The sequence below is a fragment of the Cibotium barometz genome, chromosome 24 (genome assembly GCF_041138505.1).
Source record: "Cibotium barometz isolate CiBa-2024 chromosome 24, ASM4113850v1, whole genome shotgun sequence".
Lineage (NCBI taxonomy): Eukaryota > Viridiplantae > Streptophyta > Polypodiopsida > Cyatheales > Cibotiaceae > Cibotium > Cibotium barometz.
The window spans coordinates 47488098-47512226 of NC_141069.1; positions in this window are offsets into that span (position 1 = coordinate 47488098).

Genomic DNA, 24129 nt, shown 5'->3' on the forward strand with positions numbered 1-24129 from the left:
AATATAGTAGGAAGTTCTCTTTTCATGCTTTGAATGAAATTATTTTATGTGTAATTTTTATAAAAATTTTGCCATAGCTCTGCTACTATGACTGATAAATCTCAATTTATTTTGAAGGAAGCTTATCATTAAGGGAATGATTAGAATGATCCCTAATTGGATCTTTAACCCAATAATGGATTGAATCATCAATATTAATGAAATACATAAACTAAAAGCATAGAAAAAAGCCATTAATTTGGCCTCAAGCATAGATTAATATTGGATTAAGGAAAAGCTTTATGAAAAGCTTCATTTGGATTGAGAATGGGTCATGAGTATGACCATTTCTTGAGTGAGAGAGAGAAATTACATAAAAACCATTAGAATTAAGCATAAATGGAAATTTATGTAATTCTTTACTATCATTCCATCAATTAACTTCAATAGCATTCATCAAATTATGTAACTCTTCACTACCATTCATCAATTAACTTCAATAGCATTCAAAGACCATTCCAATTAAGCTTCTCAAGCTTGAGAGGGGTTGAGAAGAGAGAAGCATTGAGAAATTATAGAAAAGATCAAAATTCACCATTTACCTTACAAATTGCTTGATTCTTTGTTCACGGTAGAGGCCCCCAACCAATCAATTGGTTAAGTATGTTGATGGAGCCACCGATGGGGATTGAAGAAAGAGGGAAGCTCCAATTTCTTCAATTTGGAGAGAATTTTAGAGAATAGTAGAAATTAGCATTATTTCAGCATAACTCTAGTATAGTAAAATTCTTCTATTTTTTTCAAAGGATTCATGTTCTATTTATAGGAGAGGGAAGCTCTAACCAAAGCTAATTGATTTCTAGAATTTTCTAGATTTCAGTTTGGTTGAATTTGGACTAGATTTGGACCTAGTTTGGTTCCTTTTTTATTCGGTTTGGTTCCATTTTGATTTGGTTTGGTTCAAGAGAGAGGAGAGATAAAAATATCACATTATTTTTTAGTTTAAAACTCATTCAAGCATGTGAATTAGGCGCCTCATTGAAGGCCCTCCTTTTCCTTACAGATGTGTCAAAAATGGAATCATTATACCTAAAATATCTCATATTTTGATATTACTCAGTTTCTTACTAATAAACCTTGTACATTTTCAACTCTTCATCTTATGTGAGCATTGAAGGGACTCCCTTCCTTACATAGGTGTCAAAATGGAATCCTTATACATATACCCAAAATATCTCATATTTTTAATATTGCTCATAGTTTCTTACTACCTTGTACATAGTCAACTCTTCATCTTATGTGAGCATTTACTCATTTTTGGGTATCTTCTTTTACAAAATTGGATTTATCTCCTCCCTACACATGGATTGATATTATTGGCCCAAAGGAACCTTAATTGGACCATAATCCAAAAATTTCTGAAAATCTAGACCCTTAGGCTAAGGTCCTTTATACCCATTTCCAATAAATTTCAATTGCACATTGGAAAGTTCTTTTTGAATTTTTGTTTCAGGTAAATTCATTTTAATAATATGAGAAATTTTTCTATCTAAAAAATATTCAAAATCTGAATATTCTCTCTCTAGAATATTTTCTCTCTCTATGTCAAAATAGGCAGAGACAAGATCTTTTATATTTCTGAAGAGGGGATTGATTACAGGGGAAGATGCTGGACATCTTGAGAGGCTGGGGAGGAATCTTACAGCACACTTGCCTTATTGATTGAGGATAACAACCATATTGATATCCGAGGAGGAGTGTACACATCCTGACCTGAGTGTGATGGTGATTTCTTAAGGAGATAGACCAGGACTATCTAATGTGAATGAGGAACAAGAGGAGGAAAACAAGGACCAGGGGGATGAATACCTCCTTGAGTTTGGCATTGAGCATGTAGTTTACCTATACCACCTATGCTTGACCTAATAGAAGAGGAACTGCAAGAATATAGGAAGGACAATGATGGACCACTCTTTTACATTGACATTTTTTACTATTCCTTAAAACTTAGGTATAATCTTGAGACATTTTTCTTGAGACTAGTCTTTAAAACTTAAGTATAATCCTACTTCTCCAATAATTTCCCTAGCTTCAATGTGTCTCATGCTTTCAAATATTTCAAACATCACACATATGTTTATCCACTCAGTCATTCAATCCAGGTTGCATATTAATACCATGTGTTATCTCTCCAGTGTGGCTAAGTAATATCGCGCACTCCGGTAGAACACCCTTGTGGTGGGCGACAGCTGAACCCGAACTCTTGCTCTAGCTATGCGATGACAAATTTCTTTCTTACCTCATCTTGGTCCTTGCATTTAAAAGAAAACTCTATGTTTATTCATCAGTTTAATTAGAATTCACAATCAAAGATCTCTTAGACCCATAGCTTGTGGACCTTAGGCATATAGAGGTCCATGAGGTCTTGAAGCTGACAATGGAAACCCTTACCTCCATCTCGGTCTACAATGTGTCTACACACTCTTCACTGGAGCACTCTATGCCCATGTATCCTATACAAGATCATGGCACCAATAGAATCGGCTATGTATTCCCAATGATGAGGGAATAAAGGGAAGAATTCTGAGAGAAGCCCACGATAGCCTGAAAGCTGGACATCCAGGGTTTATAAACCTATATGTCTGTGAAGAAAAGCTTCTTCTGGCTAGGACTCAAAAAGGATGTACTTGATCATGTGCGGAAATGCTTAATGCGTCAGAGAGTCAAGATGCCAGGGAAATTGTAGCCTCTAGACATTCCATAGTAGATGAAGTGGGAATGTATCAGTATGGACTTTGTCACTAGATTACCTTCAGTGCAATCAGGTTACAACTCCATTTTTGTGGTAGATTTTACCAACTAACCAAAGTTGCCCATCTGATTCCAGTGAAAGAAACATACACTGCATATTGCCAGAGTTTTCCTTAAGGGGATCTTCAGATTGCATGGCTTACCGTGGAGGATAGTAAGTAATAGAGATCCCAAATTCACATCAAAATTCTGGACTGCATTCTTTGAAGTAGTAGGAACTTTCTTGGATCTTATTACAGCCTATCACCCCGAAATAGATGGCCAAACTGAAAGAGTGAATCAAGTAATAGAAGATATCCTTCAGTCATGCTATGGTAGGGAACCTAAGAAGTGGTTAAGCTATTTGCATCTGGTTGAATTTGCTTACAATGCTTCTTATCATCGAAGCATTGGGATGAGTCCTTTCAAAGCTTTGTATGGACAAGATTGCCTTACACCATTGACTTGGTCTGACCCATTGATTAGAGTCGAAATGTTCAAAAAAATGCTTGATGACATGGACCAGCAAATGCAATCAATCCGTAAAGATATTAAGGTAGCCCAAGATAGGCAAAAGCAGTATGCAGATAAAAAGAGATCAGAGAGAGAGTTTGAAGAATCAGATATGGTCTTCATTCGAGTACAACCACAAAGAAGTTCCTTATCTTTAGGGAAGTACAAGAAGCTCTCTCCCAGATACTGTGGACCATATGCTATTATAAAGAAAGTGGGAGATCTAGCTTATAAACTTCTTCTGCCTCCCCATCTCAAGGTACATAATGTATTCCACGATAGTTTGCTTAAGAAATATGTACCCAGCCCGAGTCACGTGCTTGATGATGAACAATTTATTTCTCCGACTCAAGGCTAGATGGTACTCTAAGAACCTGAAGAAATCCTTGATGTTCGGGAGAAGGTTCTCAGGGGAGCAGAGTCCTCAGAGAGTTCTTAGTCAAGTGGAAGTTCTTCCCTCTAGAAGACGCCACCTGGGAGAAAGAAGAAGAGTTGGCAAAAGATTACCTCCACTTTGCGAGATGAGGACATCTCACGTTTTTCAAGTGGGAGAGGATGTAAGATTTCTCCTCAACCTCAATCATGAATAAGCTTTTACCTCAATCCCCTGTAATCATTCCCTATTTCTGAATACAAGAAAATATTATTTTTCCTTATTTTTGTCTAGAGAAAAGAAAAATTCTAGAGAGAGATAATTTAATATTGAGATATTTTTGGATATAAAAATTCTCCTAATATCAAAAATATATTTCCTTGGAATAGAAGTTCAAAAAAAATTCTCCAAGGTGCATTAGGAATCAATTAAAAATGATATAAGTGACCTTAGCCTAAGGGTCAAGATTTTGAGAAATATTTGGATTATGGTCCAATTAAGGTTCCAATGGGCCAATAAGATTAATCCAAGTGTTGGGATGAGATAAATCCAATGAATAAAAGAAAATACCCAAAAATGAGTAAATGCTCACATAAGATGAAGAGTTGATTGAGTAATCCATGAGAAACTAATTTTTAGTATTTATGTATATATAATTAATTAAAGAAAATAAGAATTTTTGGTATTTTTATTTTTATGCAAAAAGATGAATTTCCATGATAATGGAGATCCATGTATTTAAATGGAAAAAGAGACAATTTGGTATATTAAAATAATGAATATTTTTATTTAAATTTAAAGAGAAATTTTAGATAAATTTATTTTATGCATGAGAAAATTTAAATGATAAAAGAGGAATTCCCATGACATTTGGAATTCAATCATTTAAATGGTAAAAGTGAAATTCTTGGCATAATTGAATTAATGGATATTTTTACTTAAATATAAAGAGGATTTTTAGATAAATTTATTTTTATGCATGAGAAAATTTAAATGATAAAAGAGGAATTCCCATGACATTTGGAATTCAATCATTTAAATGGTAAAAGTGGAATTCTTGGTATATTTGAAATAATGAATATTTTTATTTAATTTAAAGATGAATTTCAGATAAATTTATTTTATGATAAAAGAGGAATTCCCATGACAATTAGAATCCAGTCATTAAATGAGAAAAAGAAGAATTTTAAACTTATTCAAAAAAATGGATATTTGTATTTAGTTAAAAGAAGAATTTTGATGGTATTTACGTAGAGAAAGAATTGAATTAAATTTTGGTTGACAAAAGAGGAATTTTCACCATAATTCCACCTAGAGAATTAGGGTTGATAAATTAAATTGGTAGAAAGAATATCTTTAGATATTTTGTGTGGTCAAATCACCAAATTGATATTTACCCAAAATTAGATTAAATGAAAGAAGAGTATTTTCAATAAAATCCCATACTCATATAAAACCATTTCTTAATCTATTATGGTTAAGAAGGAATGAAATTCATAAAGTTGGAATTTTCTTATGGTTAGAAGTTCAGTAAATGTTTATCTGAAGAAAATCCTTGGAATCAAAGTTAGAACTAAACCAAATGATTTTGGTTAGACCGATTATGAGAGGGACGGACAGTACACTACTTGTCCATCTCTCGATCTAAATCAAGTAAAAACTTTGTGAAATTATAGTTCTTAATACAAAGAATAGACTATCGTTGAATTAACCTAGTTTTTCCTTGACCAAAATCACCAAGAATCTAGTTGGACATCCAGTCAAATGATGTGTAGATTACCCTAATGAGAGATCAATGATTCTCATTATGAAAATATGGATTAAGGAAAAAGAGTTTTGTGGAACCAATCTCAAACCGGAAATTTTACTTGCATAGAACCTCTATTTTCTTTTAAAAGATAGTTTTACGCCAGAATACTGGCGCCAGAATACTGGAGGAAGCATTTGGTATATGTTTAAACTAAGAAGAGGCTGGTTTGCAATAGCTGGCGAGGAGTCGTCGAGGGACGTCACTCGCGGCAAAGCCTTTCCGCAAAGCCTTTCGAGGTCTTGACCAGCCTCGGTATGGTTAAAATGGTGTGCTTCCGGTATGATGGGTAAGGACCAACGAAGTGGTCCCTAAGTGAAGTGCTAGGACACCTAAGTAGGATCCCATAGGGTTCTGACCAAATGATGCACGGGCTCGTGGTTGCTAGGACACCCATGCGTACGTCAAGGAAGATTCGGATGGACTGAAAAGAATGAGTTTTGTGAATCGAGTTCTAATATTGGATCTCGTGGGTTGAGTCCAGATGATATATGTTATAAAACAATGAACTCAAAATTTTAGAGGATTATGATTAGTAATACTATGATTTTCATTGAAAGATTGTTTTAAAGACAGCTGAATCTGTTATAAATGCCACTATAACAGCCGAATCTGTTATAATGGTAATTTCATATTGGGTGTGTACGTGGTATGCCTACTTTAAATTTTGCATGAAACGCCGGCTAGGGGGCCCGGGAACTCTTTTCCTCGGTACCCGGGCAAAGCACAACAAAATTTTTATAAAGGAATCCCACCAATATAGTGGTTGGGCAGTTGGCTAACCCATGGATTAAGTCCTAGGAGAACCCTTGTTCTCTAGGAGGGAATCAGTGTGGCTGTGCCTCAATTCTCCCGTTAGATGATTTTCCTGGCGGCATAATCGCTCGTGCCTTCTGGGCGAGGGAAGTTTTTTTGGGCTCAGTTTCGAAGGAACCGCCGGTCTAGTCTCTTGTCCGTATATCCATGGGCGAGGCCCCGAGTGTGGATTCCTGCCCCATGCGAGAGATTGATGCTGGTTCTGTCGCCAGTGCCCTCGGAGGGGGCGGGGGTCTCACGTTCCAAAACACAGTCTGCATGACATATTTTGAGCAAATTTCCACTCTTTTTAAACTTTTTCTCATCATTTTTTATTTCAAATTGGCTTTGGTGAAATCCAACATAAGATAAGACTTGTTCTAACTTCTTGCATGTTGCATTAGCATTTGAAGCAGGTTACATCTTGTAGGCAAAACACATGTACTCAAATACCAACTTCTCTATTATCCTTACTATGCAATGTAAGGTGCAAAAGTGGACCCTTGTTAAGGGTATTTCTAAAATAGGATCTCACTTAGGATTTAATGACAACAACATTCCATTCTTTTGAACACATTGATCACGTGTTGGAGCACCATGTTGTCCTTTCCTTGCAATCCATTGTTTCTTCCCATCCTTGCTTTTATTTCTTGATTACATGCAATATAAGCAAGGAAACTCAGCTGAATTATGCTGAATTATGCTGAATTTGAAACACCAAAACATACATTTCAATGTTTTCAAATTTCCATCAAGATGTCATTCCACCTCATATTCACCAAATCCATTGATATGCAGAACTTCACCATTGTTTTGCCATCGTACAATATCTAGTATCTCTGTTAAGTTAAAAAAAATTTGAAGTACTTCATGGTCTTCCTTTGGCACCTCAAATATAGCAAGCCACCATATTTCATTCACAATAAAATATTTTGAATGTTATGAATTGATGTCAATGCCCTATTTTATGAATTACACACTAAAATATTTTGAATGTTATGAATTGATGTCAATGCCCTATGTATTAGTGTCAAGCTAACACGTTCAAGCTTTTGGCCCTTGACGACTCACTCTCATCAAGCTTCAAAACAAATTTAGGTTTACCTCTGCACTCTTTGCTAGACATGTTGTAGAACTTTACCATTGATGCTTGTAGCTTACATACATCCAATATAAACTTATTGTCTACATGCAATTGGAAGGGCACTTCCTTTGATCCAAACTTAAGCATCTATGTCTATTCCAAATGTATTGGCTCACCAATTGTGTAAGACTTTTGCATTAAGTTCTTTCAGTGCCTGCTTCACATGCAATGGTTTAGGTATGGGTACCACCCATCTCTTATGAATAACAACCTTAAACCCTATTTCCAATTGCTTATAAATCATAGTATAGGATTCAGAGCTAATCCTTGTCACATATGCCTTGAGCATCTGTAGTTGTGAAGGTATTGCTTACTTCCTTCAAGCGTACTTGAAAGATCCCTATCCCCTCCCCACAATGAATTATGGGGTGCTAGCAGCAGAAGTAGCACTTCTTGCACAGGGCAAGGTCCCTCACTCGGGGCCTCACCCATGGATATTAGGACAAGAGACTAATCCCTCGGTTCTTCCAAAACCAAACTTGAAAAAACTTCCCTTGCCTAGAAAGCATAAAGTTATTGTCTACATGCAATTGGAAGGGCACTTCCTTTGATCCAAACTTACGCATCTATGTCTATTCCAAATGTATTGGCTCACCAATTGTGTAAGACTTTTGCATTAAGTTCTTTCAGTGCCTACTTCACATGCAATGGTTTAGGTATGGGTACCACCCATCTCTTATGAATAACAACCTTAAACCCTATTTCCAATTGCTTATAAATCATGGTATAGGATTCAGAGCTAATCGCTACCTTGTCACATATACCTTGAGCATATGTAGTTGTGAAGGTATTGCTTACTTCCTTCAAGCGTACTTGAAAGATCCCTCTCCCCTCCCCGCAATGAATTATGGGGTGCTAGCAGCAGAAGTAGCACTTCTTGTACAGGGCAAGGTCCCTCATTCGGGGCCTCGCCCATGGATATCAGGACAAGAGACTAATCCCTCGGTTCTTCCAAAACCAAACTTGAAAAAACTTCCCTCGCCTAGAAAGCATGGGCAATTCTTCCAAGATAATTTTTACTCTAACACGTAATCAAGAGCCTTAACTAAGTGAACCGATCCGATCGAACCCGTAGGTCCCATGGTCAGATCAAGGAAAAGACTTGCACTTGGATCATAAAGACCAACGCTTTTTTCCTCATTGAGAGACACAACTGTTGATTCTTTTCCATATAACAATTTTTTTTCGAGATTTACTTCATCTATCATACCATAACACATTTGAGTCTCATTTTAGGGATCCATCAGTCCAGCCTAGCCCCATCGAGTCCCATGGGTTAGCCAAACCATTGTAGTCATGGGATCCAATTAGGAATTTGGTTAGGTTTTATCTCGGGTACTAGGGAAAAGAGTTCCCAGGCCCCCTAGCCGAATATTCATGTAAACTTAAAACTAGTCACACCACTTACACACCCAATATGAAATTGCCTTTTTCATAAATTTAGTTGTCTTTAAAATAATATTTTAATGAAACTATATTATCACTGATCATAATCCTCCAAAATATCCGGTTGAATCCTAATTTCTAATTATTCCTTCATCGGTGTACCTATGGCATCATTGGCAACCAGATTGCTCACCACCTGTCCACTGAGGGGCCTTTTCGATAGTTCCTAGCTCATAGTACTCGGTAATATATTCACTTATAAAAATCAAAATGAAATCTCCGTTGAAGATCAGCAAGATCAACCAGCCATGGACTCATCCGTTGAGGACTAGCAATGTCAATCAACCAGATCCATGCCCAAATTCAGAAAATAACTCTTACTCCTTGTTTCAATATCTTCCTTGACGAATGTGTGGGTATCTTTGGCGACCCCTAGAGCCTAAGCACCGTATGGTCAGCACCCTCGCAGGTCACCTGGCGCTTCACTCATAGGCCGCTTCCTTGGTCCCTCATCCACTGTATTGGAAGCTCACCATTTCAATCCAATCGAGACTAGTCAATGTTGAAATTAGAGCAATGTGATGAGATATGGTGGATCAAATACTAGAATCAACATCATTAACAAAGTGATTAGCAAATAATTAAGATGTGATTTAATTAACAAATAGCTTAATGTAGGCATGGATAATCAAAAACCAACAAATTCTCATTAGGCCAATGCCTCAATTTATAGAGTTTACATCCAAGCATCAAATCCCACTAATTTCTCCTTGATTCACTCCACCTCTTTTGCTTGATTCTCTCCACCTCTTCACTTTTCCTAGAATATCTCCCAGAATATCTCCACACTTCCTAATTCTTCTCATGCTATCCTTTATTCTCTCCCAGTAGATTCTTTTCACCTTTTCATAGGTTCTTTCACATTTACACATCCTCTTTTACAACCTCTAACCAAGGGCTTGTTCCCACACACACCCTATTCACTTGTATATTTCAACACGGTCTCCCCTCAAGTGAATACTCTCTAGCACACCTAGACCCTATACCAAGTTTCCCTCTTACTTGATAGTCCGCGACTAGTGTCTAGCACACAAGTTAACTTAGCACACCTGGACCCTGTACCAAGTTTCTCTCTTACTTGATAGCCCACGCCAATGCCTCAAGTCCCTAAACTCATAGTCCTTGACACTCTCTCTCTATGTGTCCAAGGCTTACTAAAGTTGCCCCACGACCTTGACTAAAGTGCTTACACATACATCTATCTACCATGTGGCCTACATCATCGGTGGCTCAGAGGTGGTTTTACTTTGTTGGGGCAGGTTACATTGGGTTGTGGGGTCTCTCTCTCTCTCTCTCTCTCTCTCTCTCTCTCTCTCTCAGAGATTTTCACATGGCTCCTCACTCTTTGGAGCCTTACATCTTCTCTTGTCTTCAGTCTTCTTCTTGTGGGGCAGCTTCTCTTCACGCGTCTGTCTTCAGTCTTCTTCTCGTGGGGCAGCTTCTCTTCACGCATGGGGCAGCTTCTCTTCACGTGTCTGTCTCTTCTTTCAGTCTTCTTGGGGTAGCTTCTCTTCTCGTGTCCATGTCTTCCTTTAGCTTTTCTTCTAGATCTTCTTGGTGTGGATCTTCCTCTTGGAAAGATATGTTCTTCTTCTTTCATGGCTGGGGCCATGAGCTTGTCTGTCAGCTCTTCTTGCTCCATGTGAGCAGCATGTTTAAATGTTTTGCTGACAGTTCCTTTGGGTTTTTGATGTTTATCTTGTGTCATTATGCAATGAAAACCCAAATCTATGCAGGAGGTCTTACCTCTTGCCTTATTCTGGACAAGGGTAGTGTCTGATCCCATTTTTACGCTGATGTAATGTGCCCAATACATAATGCGTATAGCATTCATTCTTATGCACATTCCCAAATGCAAATCTGGCTGTGATTAATCTTGAATTTGAGTGAGAATTATAGGCATTAACCAAGGGTTAAATGCAAAATGATGATTATCACAATTTTATCAGCACAATTTTACCAAAAATTACATTAAATCAAAGATAACCAATTTGTACGAAATGGTTGGAGTATCAAACCAACTCCGAATTGCAATCTGAAGCTATAGGGATCTGTATCAGATACCTAATGGTTAATTTGAACCCTCAATTGCACCAAAATACAGTGACTAGCACTGATTAATCACTGATTAATAAATTAATCCACTGTTTTGTGTGCAAAAAATAGAGTATGTGGGGAGTCCAGATCTGGGGCCTTAGACTTCAAATGAGCTCAAATGCTTTCAAGGCCATCAATAGCAATGAGTCTAGTAGAGGATTAAGCCAAGAAACACAAGATTTGACCAAATATTGAAAGCTTAATCTCTATTTTACCAAAGTCACCTGCAGATTTGATGAAGAGCTTAGATCTCACTGTAGACTTGATGAAATTGAATTCTGACTTTACCAGCTTGTAGAGCATGCTTGAAAACCCTCAGGGTAAGAGGAATTATAGCAATTTGATTGGATGAAGTAGCAATGTCAAAATCTCCTCAGAAAAATGGCGCTTGATAAATCGTCGATTTTTGCAGCAGGTGGCGGCGGTTTGCACTTTTGTCTTGATTGGCTGGAGCTCCTATGAGTTGGCTAGCTAGGGTTAAAAGGGTTTGGCCTAATCATGAGTGTGCAAGGAGCTAGAGCTTCTCCACCAGCTGGGGGTACAGAGGTGGGTTGAAAAATAACTAAAATTTTGATTATTTTTTTAATTATCCTACTAATCCTAATTAATTAGATAATGGGCTCATAAACCTGATGGATTCTAGGCATGGCTCTGATACCATGTTGAAATTAGAGCAATGTGATGAGCTATGGTGGATCAAATACTAGAATCAACATCATTAACAAAGTGATTAGTAAATAATTAAGATGTGATTAGTGAGTAATTAACAAATAGCTTAATGTAGGCATGGATAATAAAAAACCAGCAAATACTCATTAGGACAATGCCTCAATTTATAGAGTTTACATCCAAGCATCAAATCCCATTGATTTCTCCTTGATTCACTCCACCTCTTTTGCTTGATTCTCTCCACCTCTTCACTTTTCCCATAATATCTCCCAGAATATCTCCACACTTCCTAATTCTTCTCATGCTACCTTTTATTCTCTCCCAGTAGAGTCTTCTCACCTTTTCATGGATTCTTTCACATTTACACATCCTCTTTTACAGCCTCTTACCAAGGGCTTGTTCCCGCACACACCCTATTCACTTGTATATTTCAACAGTCAAGACCTTGGCGGACCTTGCTACGCGAGACATGCTCCCTTGACTCTCCGTCAGCTATTGCAACTTTATCAATTAGGTCTCCACAAACTCATTCGCAAGACGGTCAAAATGCTTCCCCAACATTATTGACATAAAACAGTCAATGAAAAACAGGTCATAAATACAGTTCCTATAATGAACTCTCGTCTTTCCACATTGTTCCACATCAATCCACATTATTTAATCCCCATCCAATGCATATGTATTCCCATTCTCATTGAATCACATCATTTCCCATCTCATCACACTTTTCTCATTTATCCTCATCATATCTCATCCACTCGTATCTACCCATATCCACATCTCATCACACTTTTCTCATTTATCCTCATCACATATCCACTCGCATCCACCCATATCCACATCTCATCACACTTTTCTCATTTATCCTCATCACATCTCATCCACTCGCATCCACCCATATCCACATCTCATTGTTAAGATTCAAGCTCGATGTCAGCTTATGCTAGTTGCACTATGTGCTGGCATGTTAGGTAGTAACATGTGTGAGACATAAATGATCGCATGGTCATAGTGTGTGGACATTAGCTAGGGTTACTTGTGTGTGGACACAACACAGTGTGTGTTGTAGATAATGGCTTTATGCATTGTGTGAGAAGGGATATGGCTTCCCTCTATGGTTAGGGTTTGCATAATACATTAGGGTTTGCTCCTGTGTGTGTGTCTCCTCTCCCTCTACCTGTTTTTCATCGTGTATCAGAGCAAATAGTTACAAATCTGACAAAGAATCATGTATCTGGTAAAGGGGAATGTATTTTCAACTCATGTGCAAGCCCTAAATTGAATTTGGAGCAAGTTTGATGCATATTAGTGAGTGGAAATTCACTGTTTTGAAGCCCTCACAAAAACAGAGAAGTGATGTTGTCCATTATAGATGCAATTGGAGGTAGTTGTTTGCAAAAATCACTACATTGATGGATTGGGCACATGCCTAGATGGGTTGGGAATCTATATATACCTTCAATTATCACAACAAACCTCTCAAATCACCCCTACACTAGGCGGCACAGACAGATGTGCAGAAACATAGCAGTTTTCTCACCATTTTGAAAAGTGGAGGCCAAATTCTACTTGGCCGATTGATTAAATTCAAAAATTTCTTAGAAATTGTGTGATACACATACTTGAGGTGGTTGCTATATGATTGGTTGAAGCAATTATGCATTATGGAGCTGATTATGAGCTGATTAAATAGGTTGTCTACAATGATTAGTGAAACAAAGGGTGATTAATCGGCTAATCACTCTCTCAACTTAAAGAATTGGTCTAACTCCTTTTACATGGAGTTAGTAGACATCAATGCTAAGCTAATGAATCCTTGGTCTCTCAATTTGGACAAGAATCAAAGGAATTAGAGCACTTTTACTACTGGTCTTTACTAGTTTTTCTCAAAACAGAGAAGGGGGTTTGATAAATTTGGTATGTACGCACCTTGGTTGGTGTTGATATGCAACATTGAGCTTGTTTAGGTGTCAATGCAAGTTATCCACACTTTATTGAACCACTACATTGCAATTTTAAGCCTTGGATAGCGTGCCAAAATAGGGTACCTTGGACTAAGCATGCCAGTTCAATTTGAATGCAATCAATTTGATTTTTTATAACATCAAAAGTGAAGTTTGTTGAGTACTTTGGAGTATCTGGAACACTTATTAGAGTGTGGTTGAGTTGAGAAAGGCTCGTTTACATATTTGGACATGTGCGGAATGTGCATTTGCATATTGAGCAAATATGTCAGACAATTGAGTACAAATTGTGGGTGAGAAGTTGGATATAGAAGTACTTCCAAGCATGGAAGTACAGGATTAAAGGCTTTCTGAAAGGAAAAGGGTTTGGAACCTTGTTACAGGTGTGGAGCCAGACCCGAAACTACCCCGACAACCTACACAACAACACGTTATAGCCCATAAGCAATGGTCAGAGAGAGCATACAAAGTTTTGCATTACTTGTCTATATGTATCTCGAATGCTATACTCATACATATACATGATGCTGAGAATCCCAAGGATGCATGGAATACATTGGTAAAGCTGTTTGATACAGACACTAGTGCTCGTAAGTCTCAGTTGAGACAACAGATTCATAATGTGAAGCGAAAAGGAAGGAGCATCCAACAAGAGATAAAGAAGTATGCAGATGCATTGGCAACAATCAATGCCCCCATGCCTGATGATGATTTGGTAGACATTGCCTTGCGTGGTCTTGGCAAGGAGTGTAAGTCTTTTGATACATCTATCTCAGTTCGGAGTACATGTTTACCAGATTTTGATAAACTGGTTTCACTCTTGCTTGTTGAGGAAATCAAACTCAGTGACTCTTTTCATGATGCATCTACTAGCCATGATGATAATGGCAGGAATCAGGCTTTCTATTCACAAAGGGGATTTAGAGGCAAGGGGAGATTTGTATCACGTGGTCGTGGTAATGGTCGTGGATGGCAACATAGGTCATGAGACAACATAATTTTCAGCCTACATATGGTGCTAGAGGTGGTCATGGATATACACCTCAGAGAGGCAGAGGTAATCCTCATGGTAGAGGATGTTGGCAAGGCCAACAAACATCTATGCAAAATGTGGAATGCCATTACTGTGGGAAATTTGGTCATATGGCACATGATTGTTTCCGCAAACAAAATGATTTGAGAGGTGGTAGAGCACAACATGGTGGACATTATGCACAGCATGGTGGAAATTTTGCATCAAGCAATAATGACGTGCAAATCACTTGTTTGCCATGAAGATGACAAATGGTGAAAGTGATGACACTTGGTATATGGACTCTAGAGCATCAAACCATATGACTTGTCATGGCAAATCGTTTAAACATATGAAGCCTATGGATGTGAAAGGCTATGTGGAGACAAGAGATGAAACCCAACATGCTATCACACATGTTGGAAGTGTACCATTTGTTATGTACAATGGTGAAACAAAGTCTCTGGCAGATGTCTTGTATGTGCTTTCTATTACAAAAAGTTTGGCCTCAGTTGGTCAAATGGTGGAACAGGGTTTACGAGTTTGTTTCAATGAGCATGGTTGCTTTGTTGAGGATTTCAAAAATGGATGTAGAGTCATTGCCAAAGGCAAGAAAGAAGGTAGGTTATTTAAGTTAGATGCTGGGATTCCTGAGTTGAAATCAGCCATGTTCTCTAAAAGCCAAAATGTGGTATAGGACATTGACATGTGGCATAAAAGGATTAGACATGTGAACGTATAAAGGTTAAAGAACATGCAGGCAAGAGGCATTGTTAGTGGGCTGCCTAGATTCAAGTATGATGGAATATGCATGTCTGTGATGCTTGCCAATTTGGAAAGCAATCAAGGTTGCCATTTCCTAAAGAAGGCAATATGAGTAGCAGGCCACTTGAGATAGTTCATAGTGATGTATGGGGTCCTACACAAAACCCATCCATTAAAGGCAGCTTCTATTATGTGACATTCATTGATGATTTCAGCAGAATGACTTGGATTTACTATCTCAGAGAGAAAAATGAAGTGTTGGGAAAGTTTATGGACTTCAAAGCTTTTGCAGAGAAGCAATATGGACTTCAAAGTTTATGGACTTCAAAGCTTTTGCAGAGAAGCAATATGGCTATTGGATAAAATGTTTGAGGATAGAAGGAAGTAGTGAATACACCTCACATACTTTTGAGAATTTCTTGAGAAAGCATGGCCTAAGAAGGCAGCTAACTTGCAGGTACACACCTCAGCAAAATGGTGTTGCCTGAGAGGAAGAATAGAGTCATTTGTGATGTGGCCACAGCAATGCTCAATGAAAAGAGCATGCCAGACTATTATTGGGAAGAAGCGTGTGCCATCGTGGTGTATGTACTTAATAAGACACCCAGAGCAGCCATACATGGAAGTACGCCAGAGATGCAGTTTACAGGTTTTAGGCCAGATATTGGACACCTCAAAGTGTTTGGTTGCATAGCTTATGTGCATGTGCCTGATGAGAGAAGGAGGAAGTTGGATCCTAAGGTAGAAAAGTGTGTTTTTGTTGGGTATGCATAGGATCGCAAGGCAAATAAATGTTACAATCCACAAACTAGGCAAGTGGTTATCTCACGAGATGTGGTGTTTGATTAACTTGCTAGTTGGTACAAGGCAAAGGATGAGGGTGTCATTGATTCCGTTGATGCTGATGTGCATGTGAACTTGCCACAAGCAAGTTCTATTTCTATGTGTGTGCTAGCAGAGTTTGAGAGTAGCACTATACATCCATGGTCAGGATGCTTGAGACATGAGAGTGTGAGCACTCGGAGTAGTGCTGTGGATAAAGGGAAAAAAAATGTTGAAGGAATTGGCATTACAGGTTATGAGTCGTCAAGTTCAGAGAGTTTGGATGAGGAACTTGGCATACAAGTGTTACGCACACCAGGTGCAAGGCAGGATAGATATATGCCTCCACATGCTAGAGTGACAGGTGTTCAGAGTGATCTGCATGCATTGCAGAGATCCCAAAGGGTCAAGTATCCAGTTGATAGGTTGACATATCGTGACTTTTCTATGCATTACGCATATATGACCTCTTTGGTGAGGCATGTGGAACCTATATGCTATACAAAAGCTATTGGGAAGCATGTATGGGAGAAGGCAATGGATGTTGAGATGGACGCATTAGTTCATAATGAAACATGGGATTTGGTTCCCTTACCACAAGGTAAAAATGTAATTGGTTGCAAATGGGTTTATAAGGTGAAACACAAATCAGATGGTTTTATTGAGCGCCATAAAGCGCGGTTGGTAGCTAAGGGTTATGCACAAACCCAAGGCTTGGACTATAATGAAACATTTAGTCTAGTTGCAAAGATGGGAACAGTGAAAGCAGTCATTGCTATGGCTGCAACAAATGGTTGGGAAATGCATCAAATGGATGTGAAAAATGCATTTCTAAATGGTGATTTACAAGAGGAAGTTTATATGGCACAGCCAGAAGGATATGTACACCCAAGGTACCCCACTCATGTATGCAGATTAGAGAAAGCATTATATTGTTTGAAGCAAGAGGAAATGGTTGGGAAATGCATCAAATGGATGTGAAAAATGCATTTCTAAATGGTGATTTACAAGAGGAAGTTTATATGGCACAGCCAGAAGGATATGTACACCCAAGGTACCCCACTCATGTATGCAGATTAGAGAAAGCATTATGTTGTTTGAAGCAAGCACCTCGTGCTTGGAGTGATAAGTCGATATCTTATCTCCCTTGGATTTCAGGTTTCTTCAGTAGATTCTTCACTCTATGTGAAGAAGATAGATCATGGGATTGTCTTACTTGTTATCTATGTGGATGACTTGATTGTCATAGAAGATCATGCTACATATGTTATGCATGTCAAGAAGGAATTGAGTGGGCAGTTTGATATTAAAGGCTTGGGTGAATTGAGATATTTTCTTGGGATTGAAGTGATCAAATACCATGCAGGGACATGGTTAGTACAACGCCAATATGCATTGGATATGTTGGCAAAATATGGGATGATAGGGTGAGCCAATGAGTACACCTTTGGAGAAGAATGTGAAGCTGTGGGCTGATTTTGGTGAAGAGTTGGATGATCCATCTATGTATAGAAAGATGGTTGGCAGTCTTATTTACATGACTATCACATGCCCGGATCTCAGTTATGCTGTGGGGCTAGTAAGCCAATTTATGCAAAGCCCCAGGAAGCCTCATTTGGATGCAGTGAGATGCATTATGCGAGACCACTGCACATTATGGTCCTCTTTATGAGCATGGTAAAGGCTTGGATGTACATGGCTACATAGACGCATATTGGGCAGGTAGCTCGTATGACACGAGGTCTACTAGTGGTTATGCCATTACATTTGGAAGTGCAGTGGTGACTTGGTGCAACCTACTATTGCTTTATCTAGTACAGAGGCTGAATATAGGGGTGCAGCCATTGCTATATGTGAAGGAGTATGGTTAAAGAGTCTCTTGGCTGATTTGCGTGAGCCTATTGATGGCAAGGTTATCATTCATTGTGACAACATGAGTAGCATATAGTTGGCCAAGAATCTAGTTTTTCATGCGCGGACCAAACACATAGAGGTCCACTATCATTTTGTCAGAGATAAAGTGTTGGATGGTATAGTGGATTTGCAATATGTGAAGACTGAAGAGCAGGTGGCCAACATCTCTACAAAGCCACTTAGCACGGAGAAGTTTGAGTACTTCCGTACTATGTTGGGAGTACATGGGATGAGCTTAAGGGAGAGTGTCGAGAGCTTTGATAGCCCAAGCTCATCTACATCTTCATCTATGGCAGTACATCATGAGCTTGAGAGGGGCTATTGAGATTCAAGCTCGATGTCAGCTTGTGCAGTTGCACTATATGCTGGCATGTTAGGTAGTAACATGTGTGAGACATAAATGACCGCGTCCAGCTGGTCATAGTGTGTGGACATTAGCTAAGGTTAGTAGTGTGTGGACACACAACACAATGTGTGTGTTGTAGATGATGGCTTTATGCATTGTGTGAGAAGGGAGATGGCTTCCCTCTATGGTTAGGGCTTGCATAATACATTAGGGTTTGCTCATGTGTGTGTGTCTCCTCTCCCTCTACCTATTTTTCATCACTCATCACATCACATCCATTCACATCTGTGTGAGAAGGGATATGACTTCCCTCTATGATTAGGGTTTGCATAATATATTAGGGTTTGCTCATGTGTGTGTGTGTCTCTACTCCTTGTACCTATTTTTCATCACTCGTCACATCACATCCATTCACATCACATTCATTCACATCTCATCCATTCGTATCTACCCCGATCCACATCACATCACATCCATTTCACCTCACATCTCATTCATTGACATCTATCCCGATTCACATCACATCACATCACATTAATTCACATCACATATCATCCACTCACATCTATCCGAATTTACATCACATCTATTTCACATCACATCTCATTCATTCACATCCCGATTCACATCACATCACATCTCCTCCATTCACATCCCATATCATTCATTCACATTCCGATTCACATGACATGACATCACATCCACATTCATCACATTCATTGTATCCCCATCCCTTTACATACATTCTATCCACATTACATCACATCCATATCATATCTCATTCATACACATCCCATCTCATTCATCCGTATCCATCCAATCATTCACATGCACGACTATTCACATCTATCACTTCACATCCACATATATTCACATCACATCACATCACATCTCATCCACATCCACATCACATTCAGATCCACATCTCTTTTCATCACACCACATCTCATCCACATCTACATCACATTCACATCCACATCCCTTTACATCACATCACATCCTTTCACATACACATCCACATCCATTCTTTCATATAAACATCCATATCCATTCTTTCACATACACATCCCTTTACATCACATACACATCCCTTTACATCACATCACATCCTTACACATATAAATCCATTCTTTCATATAAACATCCACATCCATTCTTTCACATACACATCCACATCCATTCTTTCACATACACATCCACACCCATTCTCTCACATACATATCCACATCCATTCTTTCATACACATCCACATCCATTCTTTCACATATACATCCACATCCACATCCACATCCATGTACTTCCCATCTCACCCTTTCACATATCCTCTCATCTCATTCTCATCTCATCATTCACATCCACATCCATTTTTATTACATCACATCTTATCACATCACATCCCATTTACATCTTATCACATCCATTCACATCCTATCGCATCTCATTTACATATTATCACATCCTATCACATCTCATTTACATCCATTCACATCCATTCACATCCCATTTACATCTTATCACATCCCATTTACATCTTATTATATCCATTCACATCCTAACATCCCATTTACATCTTATCACATCCCATTTACATCTCATCACATCCATTCCACATCCTATTCCCATTTAGTAGTTTTTATTTCTTTGATATCGATAATGGGACTTTTTTCTAAACTTCTACCAATTGCTTGGCCTAGATAAAGGTTCTTTTTTTCGACGACTATTTCTATATTCCTTCTCAATTCCTCAAATGAATTATATTAAATATTCCTCTTTTGGAATAGAAGAGTTCATGGGATCTACAAAAATTAATTCTATCCATATTTTCACTTTTGATAAATAATCATAAATTGAATTATACTAAAAATTTCTTTTTTTTTCTCATTTAATTTCTTGAACCTCAATTATCATGGGAATTCCTCTTTTTGCATTTGATTATTTGCATTCCAATATCATGGGAATTCCTCTCTTATCCATCAAATATTTCTCATAAAATAAATTCATCAAAAATAAAGTATCCATTAATTCAATATGCTAGAAATTTCTCTTTTTCCATCTAAATGATTGAATTCCAAATGTCATAGGAATTCCTCTTTTACCATTTAAATATTTCTCATAGATAAAATAAATTTATCTAAAATTCATCTTTGAATTCAAATAAAATATCCAATAATTCCAATCTGCTAGGAATTTCTCTTTTTCCATCCAAATGCAATAGGAATTCCTCTTTTACCATTTAAATATTTATCATAGATAATTTTTTTAAATCTAAAATTTATCTTTGAATTTAAATAAAATATCCAATAATTCCAATATGCTAGGAATTTCTCTTTTCCCATCTAAATGATTGAATTCATAATGTCATAGGAATTTCTCTTTTACCATTTAAATATTTCTTATAGATAAAATAAATTTATCTAAAATTCATCTTGAAACTTAAATAAAATATCCAATAATTCCAATATGCTAGGAATTTCTCTTTTTCCATCTAAATGATTTAATTCCAAATGTCATAAGAATTTCTCTTTTACCATTTAAATATGTCTCATAGATAAAATAAATTTATCTAAAATTCATCTTTGAATTTAAATAAAATTTCCACATTAATTCCAATATGCTAAGAATTTCACTTTTCCCATCTGAATGATTGAATTCCAAATGTGATAAAAATTCCTCTTTTATCATTTAAATATATTTACCATAATTGTTTCTTTTCTTAATTATTTAATTACACATAAACTTAAAAATTAGTTTCTCATTGAATGTGACAAAAACCATTCTTTTTGCCTAGGATATTCAATCCTAGAATATGGTAGGAAGTTCTCTTTTTATGTTATGCCTAAGAATGAATTATGTATCAATTTTCTTAAAAGTTTGCTATAGCTTCGCTGCTGCTGCTATTACTGGTAATTTTTAATTTTTATGAAAAGAATAAGACATAGTAAAATAATTATGATAGTATAACTAACCTTTAGCATTAAATCTAATTTATGGATTTATCCCATAATATTACCATATTTTTCAAGCATATAAGTATAAAAACCATTTTCTTAAACCTCTAGCTTCACAAGCCTAGAGTTTGATTTGTGAATAGAGAATTTCTCCACCATGATAAGCATTAATTGAATATAGAATAGGTCATAGGAATGACCATTCTTTGGGGGAGAGAGAGATATGCTTAAAAAATATTTTAATTTAAGCATGAAAATGAAAACTTTATGTGTTTAATCACTAAAATCCATTAGAGAGCTTCAATTGCATTAAAGAGCCATTCAATTGCATACTTCTCAAGCTTGAGAGGGGTTGAGAAGTGAGAAACATTTAGAGATTAAGAAAAAGACCATAAATCACACTTTACCTCTTATTTTTCTTAATTCTTTAGGCTGAGAGGCCCCAACCAATCAATTGGTTTAGTATGTTGATGAAGAATCCACCAAAGAAGGTTGAAGAGAGAGAAACTCCATTCTCATCAAATTATAGAGGGTTTTTAGAGGATAATAGAAAATATCATTATTTCAGTATAATACTGGCATGGTATAGTTCACATATTTTTTTAAAAGTCTATTTATAGATGAGGGAGGCCTCTAACCAAGTACAACTAGTTTCTAGAATTTTCTAGGTTCAATTTTCCTGAATTTGGACAAGATTTGGACCAGTCTGGCTCCCTTTTTGATTTGGTTTGATCCAGGAGAGAGGAGATATCTTATTATTTTTTAGTTTAAACTCCTCCACACATGTGAAATAGGTGCCTCCTTGAAGAGCCCCCTTCCCCTTACCAAGGTGTCAAAAATGTATCATTATACCCAAAATATCTCATTTTTTAAGTAATATTCATAGTTTTTTACTAATAAACCTTGTACTCAGTCAACTCTTCATCTTATGTAGGCATTTACTCATTTTGGGTATTTTTCTTTTATAAATTAGATTTATCTCCTCCCCACACTTGGATTGATCCTATTGACCCATAGGAACCTTAATTGGACCATAATCGAAAAATTTCTAAAATCTAGACCCTTAGGCTAAGGTTCTTAATACCTATTTTCAATTAATTCCAATTGCACATTGGAAAGTTCTTTTTGAATTTCTGTTTCAGGGGAAACTATTTTAGACACTAGGAGGATTTTTATATCCAAAAATATCTCAATTTTGGATTACCTCCCTCTAGACATTTTCTCTCTCCAGGCCAAAACAGGGCAAAACAGGATCTTTCTTTTATTTCAAAGAGGGGAATAATTATAAGATCACAAGGGGAGGTTCTTACACCTATACACCTCAAAGGTGGAGGGAGGAATCTTACAGTACTCTTGCAGCATCATTGCCAATAGTTTTGAATTTGAAGTTTCAAATGCAGACTTCACCATACCTTTGCTTAGGACCTTTGAAATTGAATCATTAACCCCAAATTCAATGGTTTTGAATTTGGGGTTTTCAAATGCAGACTTCACTATACCTTTGGAATTGAATCATTAACCTCTTCGGTTGGGTTGGAAAACATATAGACCCGTCAATTATATTTCCCACTCCCTTTGGTCAACTCATGAAGTGGTTTGCGTAACCTCACATGCTCACGTGATTCTTTGGTTTTTGTTGAGGGTCCAGCAACAATAGTCTTTGCAAGTATTTCTACCATCTTTTTGTTCTTCTTCTCCAAACCCTACATTTTGCAATGCAGTTCTTCATTATCTACCTCGACAACATGCACCACATTTTCCATAACATGCATCACATCTTGTAGACTCTGATACTCTCTCTCCTTTTCACTTAGTGATTTTGTGAGCTTCTTGATCCTTGTATCCATGCCCATCATGGTGCGCTGAACAAATGTGTAAACACAATGAGATTGCATTGCTAGCTCCTAGTGTACCCTAATAACCTTGCATTGCCTTCACACACATACCTAATGAAAGATGTAAGCCGATTGAATTGTGGAGGTCTTTGGGTAATTGGATCGAGTGGATAAATACACCCTTAACCCAAAGATTGACATGTTTTTTCTTGCATTTCTCTCTTATTACATTTTCTCTGGTTGCGTTATCTCTCTTGTTACATTATCTCTGGTTGCATTTCAGTTGTTGTCATTCTCTTATATAGCAGTGCAGACTTAGCCTCCAATTGAAAGTGAATGTCTCTCTTCTTGTTCTGGGCTACATTCTAAAATTAGCATTTGCACTAAACATAGTTATTAAACAAAAAAATATCTTTGGACAAAATAGAGGTAATATATTTTGCCCACTTGTTTTACTCTGAAGAACACTAATGAACAATCTAAATAACACAAAAATAGCATCATTAAACTCAACTATGATCTTCAATTTCACACATGACTAAATCACATTTTGAACTGGAATAAGATGGTTAAAATAGAAAATAAAACATAATAACTCAGGAAAAAAAACCATAACAAAATAACATAACAGATAACAAGATGGACATACCTCCATTGCTCTCTTATTCTTTGATTATTTTGTAGAGATTAATGAACATAAAGATGACTAAAGGGAAAGATGAATATGTGGTTCCAACTAAATGGCACCAAATAATGAACATACCCTTCAATTTCTATGTTATAGAAGAGAAGAAACTCCATGATTGAGAAGATCTAAAGTCATTAATGTGGTTTAGGAGGGAAAGAAAGTTTTTGAGCATAGCTACTAAAGAAAACAAACACATATTTGAATTTTCTTTGTACAAAGGAG